A 13,217-nucleotide genomic window follows, 5' to 3' on the forward strand; every position below is an offset into this window, starting at 1 on the left:
GGTTCATAGGTTCAGATCCCGGGTGTGGACCTACACCACTCATCAGTCATGCTGTGGTGGCAACCCACATATAAATTACAGGAAGACTGGCAACAGATGTTAGCTCAGGGCTAATCCCCCAGCAAAGAAAAAAAACCCCAACGCCCCCCCAGCCCTGCCACAATACAGTGCAGAGTTAGAATTATGGAGGACTTTGTGGTAGAAACTGTTAATTGCTCCCCAATATCTGGTTGCCCTTTCTTCCACAATCAAAGAATCCCCAGTTTTTAACTAGGTCACATGGTTGCCCAGAATTAAGGCTGTATTTCTCAGCACCTCCTGCAATTAACTATGGCCACATGACTAAGTTATAGCTAATGGGCTGCAGCAGAATTGTAGCATGACAGCTTCTAGAAACCTTTCTTAAAGGACACCTGACATATGCCCTTTGCTCCCTGTATTAGTTAGAATTCTCCAGAGAAACAGAACCAACAGGATACATAGACATCAAAGGCGATTTATTATGAGGAATTGGCTCCCACGATTATGGAGGCGAGGAAGCCCCACAATCTGCTGTCTGCAGATCCTGGAGACGCAGGAAAGCCGGTGATATAATTCAGTCTGAGTCCAAAGGCCTGAGGACCAGGGGAGCCAATAGCATCAGTCCTAGTCTGAGGCAGAAGATGAGAGGAGATGTCCCAGCGAACTCCTCCTTCCTCCATCTTTTGTTCTATTCAGGCCCTCAGCAGAATGGATGATGCCCACCCACTTTGGGGAGGTCAATTTACTTTACTGAGTTCACAGATTCAAATGTCAATCTCATTCAGAAATACCCTTACAGACACACCTAGAAATAATGTTTAATCTGGGCAGCCCACGGCCAGTCAAGTCGACACATAATCTCAACCATCATGCTCCCCTTCGTCTCTGTCACTCTTTCCATCCCACTGCTTGTAATGTGGTGAGAGAGCTGGAGCTCTAGCTGCCTTCTTGGACTATGAGGATAAGGACCACACCAGTGGGATGGTAAAGCAGCAAGCCAGAAGGAGTTTGAGTTCCTGGAGACTTAGAGGAATAGAGATTCTACAACATCCCTGGATTACTTACCTTCCAGACCTTTACACAAGACAGAGAAATATACCACTGTCTTAAGTCAGCAGTGTTACCATGGAGGTCTGCCTTTTAGTTAAACCTAATCCTTAGTGATACACACCCTTTTCCTTATGTTTACTTGAGCCTTTGTGGTCCTTAGTCAATGGGTCTGTAGTCATTTCATCTTAGTGGTAAAAGGCCAAAGCTTGGTCCCTAGGATCACAAACTCAACACGTTGAGAACGGTGTCTTTCTGTCTACAGCAAGGAATGGAGACGGTCCAATGAATGCCAACGACTTCAATTCTCCAGCTGCTTCAGTTGGTTCCCAAGATAGTAGCCATGAGCTCCATGAGGCAATGCGACTTCATCTGTACTCCGCAGAGAGCATCGCTAATCCAAAAAATGCACCTATCCTTCCCTTAAAGATGTCAGCTCTCTCCTGAAAACCTTGCTGCTAAGGGAAAAAAAATTAGGTGAAAAAATTTTCCACTGATTTTAATGGGAAAAATTATGATGCATTTCCTCCCGATCCAAGATACCCTAAACAGTACTCATAGGTAGAAAAATATATTAACTGAACAATGAAAAGAAGTTTATGCAACAAACAGCAATTAGAAAGTAAATAAGTTGAGTCTGTAGGTAAAATGTAAAGAAGTTTACAGCACTTACCGAAGGAGGAAGGAAGGAGGAAGAAAGACTTGGTAGTGGGGGGGCTGGCGGAGAAGGGGTTCTTTGGAAGGCATGGCCTTCTTTCCGCACCGTTCAACCATTTCTCAACATTTAGGGGGTTCACGGTGATCTTGCATCCAAACTTCACTACAAATAAAGTTATATCACAGAAAATACGTTGAGGGCACAATAAAAGTAAATACGTGAGTCGTTCAAAAGGTGTAAAACCAGTGCGTGCGCACAGCCCACTGACGAGTCACGGGACATGCTTCCTCCTCCTTCCTCCACTGCGCAGTGTGCTTTGGGTTCATCCCCACGCGGCAGCCACTCCTCTTCCTTCCATGTGATGTTCTCCGACTAGAAACTGCTGTGCCGAGTAATAAGCTGGTGACTGTGTCTTTGCCTGAAACCATAAAGTCAAAATATTACTTCTTGCAGCATATGGCATTGGGTGAAAACATGGTCATACTGAAAAAAAAAGAAGCCACTGTCTGAAAAGCGTGGAACCGTTCAAAGCCTTAACGGCAGCAGGTCATTACCGAACGTCTGTGTGCGGGCTGCGGGTGTAGCTGAGGGGCGGGGGCAGGAAGAGGCAGCACCCAGGCCTCCTTACAGGGTCTCACTGGGTAACAGTGAGCGGAGTCCTTCCGGCCGCGGGGGAGCCCGGACTGCAGACAAGCCTCCGCACACCCCGCCTCCTGGGCAGGGCCCAGGGCCCAAACTCCCTCCTGTGTTCTCCTTCAGCCGGATTTGAGGGACTCGGGTGTGTCTGGGCTGAAAGTGTTAGAGCTTCCACCAAGCTGCTGCGGATGTCCCCAGTGGGCGTTCGCTTGTGACTCTTAAAGAAACAGGCCTGAGGCCCGCTCTGACGGCCAGAGTCAGCTGAAGGGCTGACTCCGTTCAGGGAGGAATCGAGTCGCGTTGGGCAGTGAACACCCCCTGGGAGAAAGAACAGGGCGCTTCACCTGTGCCCGCTGCTGTGTCCCCGGTTCTTCTGAAATCTCCTGCACGCCGCGTCTGTTCTTATTCCCCTGGGCCCGCTGGAAGCCCAGCTAGGGGCAGCCAGGGCCAAAGGGCACGGGCTTCGGGGCTGGCCAGAAGGGCACTCGGCTCCCCCACTTCCTCCCCTGACCACATTCAAGTCTTCCCTCCCCTCCCGCCACCTCCCGCAACCTTCCTCCGCCCTCGCGTCCTCCTCGGATGGCATCACGCACGTTCTCTCTTAGCTGACGTCACCAGGCGCGAGCGTTCATCCGCATCTCATCGGGAAGACTTTCCAGGGCTGGACTTGAACCCTGGAGCGCTCCCGGCACGTGTCTGTCCCTCCAGCGGTTCGGGGACTCTAGGAGACTCTTTCTCTGGCTCTCGCGCTGGCTCCCTGCCGCTGGCGCTCTCCCGGCCGTCGTCACCGTCCCGTCGTCACCGTCCCGGGAGGAGGGCCGGCCCGCAGTCGGCCTGTGGACTGCGGCGTGAGCGCCCGCGAGCTACGAGTCCTCCAACGGGCCCCGTGCTGCCAAGGCTAGTGAAGCCTGAGCGTCCGCTGCTCAGGGACAGAGAGGAGTCAGCTCGACCCGGAGGCCAGAGAGACCCCGGCTCCTCCGGGCCGTGACCTGGGGCCCCCGCCCTGCCCTGCGGCCCGCGGACTGCCCAACCTGACCGTAGGTACCACGCTGGCCGCTCTGCTGCCCCAGGACTCTGATGCTGGTCGCCGGGATCTCCTCCGGCACAGGGAGGAACTCCCACCCCAGCTCCATCCTCGGGCCGGTGACTGAGCCGGGGCGCTGCCCGCGCCCGTGGAGCCTCAGCGGCGGCTTGTTTTAGGAGAAGAGCAGCGGGACTGGGGCTGGGTCGGGAAGCGCCACGGCTTCTGCACAATAAACTGCCATTTTTTCGGAATCCTCCTCACCCCTTCCTCTCATCTGCAACCTGTCAGATTTTTTTATATGCTAATCTTTGATTCCTCTAGAATTTCTCTCGGTGTTTGGCGAGGGCCTTAGGGAGCCCAGACCCAGAACGCGAGCCTGGTTGAGAACGTGGAGAGACGCAGGTCGCTGGAACTCGCTGTCGTGGGAAACAGCGGCCACTCGCCGCCGGGGCAGAGGGCTCGCGGGCAGCAGCGGCGGCCGCAGGAGGCAGCCCGGAGGAGCCGGCGCCCGTTCTCCTCCCGCTCGGCTCTCCCCCAGCGCCCCCGCGGGCACCACCGGCGGGCAGCCGGCCGGCCGAGAGAGACGCGCTCGGCGTCCCAGCCCAGCATCGCCGAGCGAGCGCAGGACGGCTCCGAAGCTGAGACAGTAGCCTAGGGATCCGCACGTGGACCCTCACATATTAAATGACGTATGTATTTGAGCCTGTTTCTAGACTCTGTTCCAATGACCTATTTCTCCACCAACACTAACTTCATTTTATTACTGTACTTTTGTACATTTTGGCATCTGGTAGGACTAGTTCCTCCTTGGTTTTCCCCCCAAAATTCCTGGCTATTCTGACACGTGTTTCTATATTATTATATTATATGTAATATATAGCTATATTTCTATGTGAATTAGAATTAACTTCTCAGTGACTGGAATCTCATTGAATTTCTATGTTAATTTAGGGGACTTGAGAAGTTTACACTAATGAGATTTCTTATCCAACTTTTATCTTTCAATTTATCCAAATATGTCTTTGAGTTCTCTCAATAGAGTATTATGCTTTTATTCACGTAAGTATTGTGGATTCTTAACTTTATTCTTAGGTATTTCCCCTCCAATTCATTGCTAATATATAAATTCTATTTTCCCTCATTATATTTTCTCCTGGTTACTATTTGTATGAAAAACTTGATTTTTGCATGTTAATTTCATAACCAGCTTCTTTGTTGAATTCTACTTTTTTTTTTTTTTTGAGGAAGATTAGCCCTGAGCTAACTCTGCCAATCCTCCTCTTTTTGCTGAGGAAGACTGGCCCTGAGCTAACATCCATGCCCATCTTCCTCTACTTTATATGTGGGACGCCTACCACAGCACGGCTTTTGCCAAGCGGTGCCATGTCCACACCCGAGATCCAAACCGCGAACTCTGGGCCTCCGAGAAGTGGAAACTGCGCACTTAACCGCTGCACCACCGGGCCGGCCCCCAAGTTCTATTTTTTCTTTAATTGCTTTTCAATTGATTTTCCTGTTTTGTCCAGGTATAAAATTAACGGTATATGTTATCAGTAATAATAAATTATTCCCTCCTGTCTTCTATTTTCACTATTTTCTTTCTGTTCTCTGATTCAATGGCTGCTATTGTAATGGGTTGATCTCACTCTTCATTCGCCCGGTGCAGACGTTTTTGTTAGAGACATAGATTTAATTTTCTTAAAGAATAACACACGCTTTCCTATTTTATTAGAAGTTTTGTAAAGTCCATAAATTGATTTTTAACTTTTCAAATAACTTTGAGGAATCTATTGAAATGATCACGTTTTTCCTCCCTTGACCTATGAATATGGTGAATTATTCCAGTAAATATTCTTAAATTGTTTCACTTTTACATTTTTGAAATAAATCCACCTGGGTATGGTTTATTATTCTTTTAATGTGTTGCTGAATTCTATTATGTACATATATACACAGACACACACACACATTCACACGAGCAAGGTGGGGCTCTGGTTTTCTCCATTGTACCTTCTCTGTCCTGTTTCTCATGTTTCGCCATCAGTGTTATGCTGGATTGGTTGACGAAATTTGGAATATATCTTTCTCACTGTATGCTCTGAAATAACTTAAACAGTGTTAAAGGCTTTCATTCCCCAAATATTTAATAACATTCATCTCTCTGGGCCTGGAACATCTTAAGATGGTAACTGGAAATTTCTCAATTTCTTCTTAGGTAATCGGTGTTTTTAGGAGGTCTATCTCTTTAATGGTTAATTGGGTAATTTATTTTTTCTTAGAAAATAATTTTTTCCCTAAATTCTCAATTTTTTTCTGAGAGTGGCGAAAACTATTCTTATAGAATTTCTCATTTTCTTGGCAACAGCGGTATGCACCATTTTTGAGTTGGGTGGTGCCTCTGGATTGGGGCAGTCCTGGGGGATGGAGAGGAAGGGCGGGCTGAGCAGGTGGAGCCCTCCCCGCTCCAATCTCTCCCACCTCCATTCCGCCCTGGCCGCTGCCCCGCTTCCACGGAAGCAGACCCACTTTACATTTGGAGTTTCAGCTTAAAGATTTCATTGGGAATTCGGTCACTAGAATAAAAGCCTGAAAAATCACTGACCAAGAACTGTGAAGTTGAAATAATACATTTGTTTGAATACGTATAATAACATGAGAGTATGCCTGGCCCCCGAAGGAGTTTATCCATTCTGATCATTTTCATTTGGGGGATTTTAGGAATGGGTTCCTATATGGTATAGCGCCATAGCAATAATTGTTCAGAAAGACTGATGACCTAGGTCAATGAGAAAGTTCCCATCTTGTCTCTTCTTGCTGTTAATGCATCTTGTTCTTTTTGAAAGCATGGGCCAGGAGAAGGGTGACTGACTTTGAAAGGCAAGGAATGTGAAGTTGGAGGGTGGGAGCAGAGGTAGCCACTGTTCCTAGAGAAAACAAATCATGCAATTTCTCACTTAACAATTACCTCAGGATCATGTAATTTGTAATAGAAAAGGACATGGCCATCATTACTCAGGGGGAAAGGAAGTGAGTAGAGGACAGCCAACACGAAGGGGCCCTTTTTCAACTGTTTCTCTGCACCAGACTGATGTCAGGCACCCTGGGGAAATACAATTAGCTTAGCAGTGTCATCATTATTCCCAAGGTATTTTCAGAAATATCACATTCTTTCATTGCTGGAATAGACTAGATGATGCTCTCGACATAGTTTAGTACCTGCCAGCTGGGTAGTGCTGGGCGCTCTGGGCACAGGACGAAGGACTGGGGCTGTCTAGGCTGGAGGGAAACAGACTCAGGGACCAGAAGAACTATCGTCACACGTCAGAAGGAGACAGATTAGACGCATTTCATGTAAAGGCATGAAGCTGGATCAGGACTGGGAGCAGCTCCTGGAGAGGATATTTTAGCACAAGGCAAGGAAGAATTCGCTAGTAGGGCTGAATGCGACAGCTCGAATCTAGAAGTACTGAGTTCTTTGTCACTGGAGGTGTCCAAGCAGATGCTGGCGACTGGGGCCAGGGGCCGTGGAGAGGAACTCCATGTACCATGTAGGTAGGATTGAACGAGCAGACCTCTGAAGCCATCGTCAGAAACGATGCTCCTGCATGGCTGGGCAAGTGTCTGAAGTTCGCTTGAGTGGCCGCTAGATGTCACTCCTGTGTATTTGCAATAGCAAGATTCTTTACCAGTGCAAAGTGGAACTGGGGAACACGACTAAGAAAAGACAGTGGAATTTTATTAACTAAATGTGCATCCTTATCTTATGCAATTCATTTTTAATAAGTATAAGAAAACTTAAATATCACTTGAAGCAAAAATTTCCAAGATCTATTCTCAAAATTGGATTCACTTTCTAAATTCTCTTTTTAAATGTCTTCCAATGTTCTCAAAATTTAATATGTTGCCATAAAACTGCTTCTATCCATCCACTTCCATCTCTGAATCGTTCACCTGTCTTCTGTGTCTGTTGTTCTAGAGAGGAACTATGTCTTGCTCTTTTCTAGATGGCACATAGCACCGTGCAGCCTTCATAATACTACTGCTAATAATTACCGTTTACAAAGCACTCATTTCTAGTATCTTATCTAATCCAAGTAAAATCGAGTGGTTAGGTTTTAAAATATGAAGAAACAGCTGAGAGGAGCTGAGCAACCTGCCAAGGCCGTAGGTAAGAACTGCTTCCCAGTTCTCATTGTGCTGAACTATGGGGGTTCAGGAAACGCTGCAGACTTTCCATCTCCGGGGCGTTCACAGTGTGCTCTACCATAGAGCAGGCTCTGAGAGTTCTGGAGCAGAGAAACCTGTCATGCCGCAGCCCCAAAGTCTTCAAATGTGTTTAACCCTTTCTTCCTCCCTTCCTCCCTACTTCCTCTCTCCTTCCTCCCTCCCTCCCACCCTCTTTCCTCCCTCCTTCCTTCCTCCCTCCTTCCTTCCTTCCATCCTCCTTCCTTCTTCCTTCCTTCCTCCCTCCCTCCTTCCTTCCTCCCCAGTCCCTTCCTTTTTTCCCTTCCTTGCCTTCCTTTCTTTCTTACCGTCTATGTATCTACCTACCTATCATCTATTTTTTTTCAGAATGTGAGTTATTATCTCTCAGAATACTAGTATTTTTATTGTGAATTGCTATAAGTGAAAAATATCAAATTCAAGCTCTGTACACCTTCTTGAATTTAATTTAATTTACCGGGAGCATTTCATAATCTGCAGTGCAAGAGGAAAAAATCCCCTCAATTTTCTCACAGCTAGAAAGAAATTCAGTTTATCAAAATAGATTATTCCCACCCAAAAGCTCTCTATGTGGAGAACTCATCTTTGTCTCTTCTTAGCACTTCAGGCAAACTGAATCTAGTAGACGAAAGCCCCAAGTGAAAGTTCCACTTCCTCCTTGTACCTCTGACTCTCCTGGTGAATGCAGGAGGGGCGGCAACGTGGCTGGGAGAGCCATCCCCTCCCCTGCAGTAACTCCGCAGCTTAGACACTAAGGGCCATCTGGCTTGCTCTAATGTGCCTGTCTCCTTGGTTTAGCATGTGTTCAGGACGCCTTCATACGTTCAGTTAGAGTATTTACTGCCTGGCATCTGTTAAAGCTGTTACACATATAGTCAAAACTTAGGAGATACACTCTGAAAAGTTAAATATTCCCCGAAAAGGGACTTATGGGCGAGAGACCATTCCAGTTATCTTGACTTGGCTTTTGAATGGCAGCCATGACTGGAAGTCCTATGTTACATGTCAATGAGAACCACAGACGACCCCCTACATCACTGGCTGAAGTATTTCTGAGCCACCAGGTTCCTCACAGCGGCCTTCACATACTTGTCCTCAGGGTATAGATGATGGGGTTGAGCATGGGGGCCAGCACTCCATAGACGAGGGGGATGAGCTCATCGGAGAGGTCCTCTTTGTCTGCCCTCACAAGGCCCTTAGACTTGGGCTTCCTGTACATGAAGAGCTTGGTCACACAGAAGATGACCATGACTGTGAGGTGGGAAGAGCAGGTGGAGAAGGCCTTTTGCCTCCCCTCAGCTGAGGAGATCTGCAGGATGGTAGCAATGATGAACACATAAGAGACAAAAATGAACAGAACTGGGACCCCCAGGAAGATCACATTTATTACCCCCATGCTGATCACGTTGATGGAGTTGTCATCACAGGCCAACTTCAGGATAGCCAGGATCTCACAAGTGAAGTGGTCGATGACATTGTTCCCACAGAAGGCCAGCTGAATTGTCAAGGATGTGTGTACCACAGAAGCAGCACCACCAATGTCCCAGGAGCTGACAGCCGTGGGCACGTACGCAGCGATCAAATGCCATCAAGCCCAGCAGCACACACTCTGTGGCTCCCCTGGCAAGGGAGAGAAACATCTGCATGGCACAGCCTAAGAGGGAGATGGTTGCCTAGGGGAGTCAGGAGGCCAACCAGGACCAGACGGGTGCAAGAGGTGGTGTAGCAGATGCCCAGGAAGGAGAGGCTCCCCAGGAAGAAGTACATGGGCGTGTGCAGGTGGGAGTCAGGGGTGGTCACCAGCATGAGGACCCCGTTGCCCAGCAGGACCACCAGGTACATCAGCAGGATGAGCACAATGAACATTTTCTCCAGCGTTGGGTGGGCTGAGAGGCCCAGGAGAATGAACCCCACCACCGGGGAGGTCCAGCTGGCTTCTTCCATGTGATACCCCTTCTGTCATCAGCAAAGTACAAAAGCAGCACGTCAGGTTTTCCTGAGAGGAGTCCCAGGCATCCGGTATGTGGTCAAGTCCGTGCTGCATAACAGCAAAGCATATGTGCGTAAGAGAAAAATAACCGAGGGAGGCAACAGGGGAGTCCTCAGCTCCTAGATGGGAGGAGGTCAGAGCTGGAACAGAGCTTACAAGGGAGCGGCACTGGGTGAGGACCTCAAATATTCCAGCCATGTGCGAGGAATTCTCCAACGCTGCTGCATCCTCTCGTGGCCCATAAAAGCAACTGAGGCCTAGGGAGGGGAAGTGGCCCATCTGAGCCTTCTGAGCCAGCCGGTGCCAGAGACAGGACTTGAACCCAGCAGAGCTAATCTCCGGTCAGGAAGGGCTTTCCCTCTGCATTATGATGAATGGCTGGACGATGCTGTGAACTATTTCTCTTTAATGTAAATGGATAGAAATTTCATTTAATCTTTCTTAGATTCTCAGGCAAACCCCCAAACTTAGAACTATCAAATTTTCAAGCCTCTTTAAACTTTGATTACATTTGGAAGGGGCTTGTATAAAAGTGTTAATCCACATCCAGACAGACACGCCTGGGCGAAGGCTCAGCCATCAGGAGGATTACTGCTTCAGACTGTCCACCATCCGCGACACAGACCTGACTGTCGTCTGCCTTGGGATTTGCTTATTTTAGATACAGATTGATGGCAATACATGGGGTGGTTCCCACAAGGGGAAGAACTTTATGAAGTCAACACTTCATGAGGTGACTGAGCCCACATGATGGCATGACAACTGGGCAGCTCACTGACCAGTCAGCTCAGTTATTAATAACCACACTGCCTACACTTGTCAGATACTAGGGTTTAGGACAGTGACTTCTAATCCCATTCCGTTAGCATACTGGTGAAATTCTTAGCCAGGGGTGACCAAGGAATGTTCTTCCTCTGTCCTTTTAAGTTATTATTATATTCTCGTGTAATATTCTGGCTCTCTGATGCCATTCTTGTGTTCCACACAGGCAGCTAGCTTATAGGAAGGCCTGTATGCCCTTGTGTGGCGGATTTCTGGTCTCCCAGCTGCAATTGCCCAGACTCTAAACTCAGAAACCTCATTGATGGTATTTCTATAGCTCCTTCTTAACTGCAATGGTGTGTGTGTGTAGAAGTGGGTGGACGATGGGAGATGAGTGGTTAGTATTAATGAGCATCTACTCTGTGCCACAGTCTTTGGAACACACTATGGAGAAGATATTGTCACTCAAGTTTTATAGATGAAGCAACCAAAGCTCAGAGACGCTCAAGATTTTGCTACGTGGGGTTGAATGCAGAGCTGGGGTTGGGTGGCAGGCCCCAGCTCAGAGTTCCTTCCACCAGGCAGCTGTCTCACTCTCTTGGTGCAGAGTTTTGAAAGAGTCCGTCTCTCCAAACCCACTCTCCATATCCTCTGATGTCTCGTTGTCCAGCATGCTCCCTTCTCAGTCAGAGGGTTTATGTCAGACGTGTCGTCAGGCAGTGCAGCTCCCGCCTGAGTTGAACCCAGGGTTTCTCAACCTCGGCACCACTGACATTTTGGTCTGGAGAATCCTTTGTTGGAGTGGGCTGTCCTGTGCACTGCAGGATGTTTAACAGCATCCCTGGCCTCTGCCCACCAGTTGCCAGTATCGTCTGCTCCCCGAGTTGTGACAACTAAAAAGCTCTCCTGACATTGCCAAATGTTTCCGGAGGAGAGGGAAGTGCAGGACTGTGGCCAGCAGAGAACTAATCCCGGAGAGGTCTCCTTGTCTGCAGTCAGAGGCCTCACCGTACTTCCTGCGAAGCCTCCAGCCCTTCTCCCAGCCCGCAGCCCATGGGGGACGTTTGCTCAGTGCAGGCCCCGCTGGGTGCCCAACTTGCCTCACCTTCCTCCCACTGGCTCTCCCAGCCCCTCCAGAAACTCAAAAGTAAACACCACAGTCAGTGTCACAAACAAGATTCAACAGTGACAAGGACAGGCTGTGGCCGCAGAGGCCGAGGAAAGTGGCTTCTGTTAGAGCAGCCATCCTGTCCACTCCTGTCAGACAAATCCTTGCCCACAGAAGCTCCTGCCCACAAACAATGCGTGTGGGCCTGAGTGATGCCCAGGACTTGACCTGTGTGAGAGCTGCATCCACGCAGGTCTTCGGGCCTGTCGTGCAAAAGTTGCCGAATGAAAGCTGGTTCAATTGGAATGAAGTGAACAGCTAGGAAGACCTTGCACACTGAGACCAGAGCTGTGGGGCGTGCCCCGCCCGTGACATGGATATTCTGTGTAGCTTGAGCAAGTCCCTTCTCCTCCCAAGGCCTCAGCTTCCCCACATGCGTCATGAGAAGGCTGAATCAGGGGCTTCCCAGGGCCTCCCAGTTCTGTCGTGGACTGCCCGGTGCTGTGCTCGGCAGGCAGGGAGCGGTCCTTGGTGAAGGCGACTGCCCACTCCTTTGTGGGGGCGGGTGTGTGTTAAGGGGAGATCTGAGTGCTTGGTTTCCCATCAAGAAATGGTCAGCAGGAAACAGAGCTGTGTCAGGCTCTGGAGGGACTGGGGATGGAGGCAAACAAAGAGCTCTGACACCCACAACCCGATGAGAGGAGGGCGGGGAGGCCGGCAGGGAGAGCGAGGAGGAAGGAAGCTTTGACCTCTGCGGCTGCATCCTGCAGGTGTGGTCCCTCCACATGTCCCAGGGACCTGGTATTGCTGTGGTCTCGTCCCTACATCCCTACCTGTCCCGGGAGCCAGCAGGAAAGTGAGAAATGGGAGGCAGTGCAGTGTGGCCAAAAGAGCTGCATAGCCTCTCATACAGCCTTTCTGGAGAGCCTTGGCCTAGAAAAAGGAGAAACCTGAAAAACCTGCATACCTGTCGCCTCAGCAAACCCCCCTCCGGGAAATAAGCCCGGAGAACCAATGAGAGCGGAGGGCCAACATCTCTCAACAAAGGCGTCCGTCACAGCAAAATTTGTGAGTCAAGGTAGGGAACAAAATAACCGTCCACCAACAGACGCCTAAGGAAATTATGCCACTTCATGTAAGGGAATATTAGGCAGACGTTAAAGTCAAGTTTCTATTTTTACACTGTAATATTATTACATTACAATGATAAATTAATAGAGAATGCAAAATTGTATATACTGTTATGATCTCAATCAGGTAAATGACATGTGTGGATAAAAGTGACTGGAAAAACTATAGCAAGATCAATAGGGGGAGGGCTCCTCTTTGAACCTCTTCAGCATCACCAAATTTTCCATTCATACAGTGGGCGCAAGTTACTCTGCATTCAGGGGAAGAATCTCAGCATTATAAAAGGAAAGTGAGGAAAAAGGAAAGAAGTAGCCACAGACTGGGAGTCAGTTGAACAGGGTGCAGGTCTCTGCTCGCCTGTCCGCTCACCCTCTGACTCCGAGGAAGGCCCTTTCCTCTGAGGGTCTCTGCAGGTTGGGGTGGGAATCCTGCCCACCTCCCTCCCAGCTCCGGCTACATAAGAAGATGGAGTGGCAAGGGCAGGGCAGGGGCTGGACAGTGGCGAGCCCGGAGAGCGCGAAGGACTGCCTGGCCTTCCTCTCGGCAGCTCCTCCCTGCTCCAGAGCTGGCTGCGGGAAGGATTCCTGGAGCAATTTAAAGTCTGGAACGTCAAGTG

General features: G+C 49.1%; 2 long non-coding RNA genes and 1 pseudogene across 5 annotated transcripts; 1 reads left to right on the forward strand and 2 right to left on the reverse strand.

Annotated features, from left to right (window-relative positions):
• Positions 1-476: 476 nt before the first annotated feature.
• Positions 477-4,621, reverse strand: LOC124238722 (uncharacterized). 4 transcript variants are annotated; one of them, XR_006888397.1, is made up of 3 exons: positions 2,956-4,621; positions 1,742-2,144; positions 477-1,523 (listed from the first exon to the last, which is right to left on the reverse strand). It is a non-coding gene; the product is annotated as an uncharacterized LOC124238722 (long non-coding RNA). The 4 variants fall into 4 exon arrangements; XR_006888354.1 differs by having other exon boundaries at positions 477-1,526; XR_006888411.1 differs by lacking the exon at positions 2,956-4,621 and adding an exon at positions 2,707-2,772 and having other exon boundaries at positions 477-1,526.
• LOC124238858 (uncharacterized) lies at positions 3,938-5,305 on the forward strand. The gene is made up of 2 exons (XR_006888437.1): positions 3,938-4,075; positions 4,747-5,305. It is a non-coding gene; the product is annotated as an uncharacterized LOC124238858 (long non-coding RNA).
• Positions 5,306-8,644: 3,339 nt separating this feature from the next.
• Positions 8,645-9,578, reverse strand: LOC124238631 (olfactory receptor 2S2-like; annotated as a pseudogene).
• Positions 9,579-13,217: the final 3,639 nt, after the last annotated feature.

The sequence above is a fragment of the Equus quagga genome, chromosome 1 (genome assembly GCF_021613505.1).
Source record: "Equus quagga isolate Etosha38 chromosome 1, UCLA_HA_Equagga_1.0, whole genome shotgun sequence".
Classification (NCBI taxonomy): Eukaryota; Metazoa; Chordata; class Mammalia; order Perissodactyla; family Equidae; genus Equus; species Equus quagga.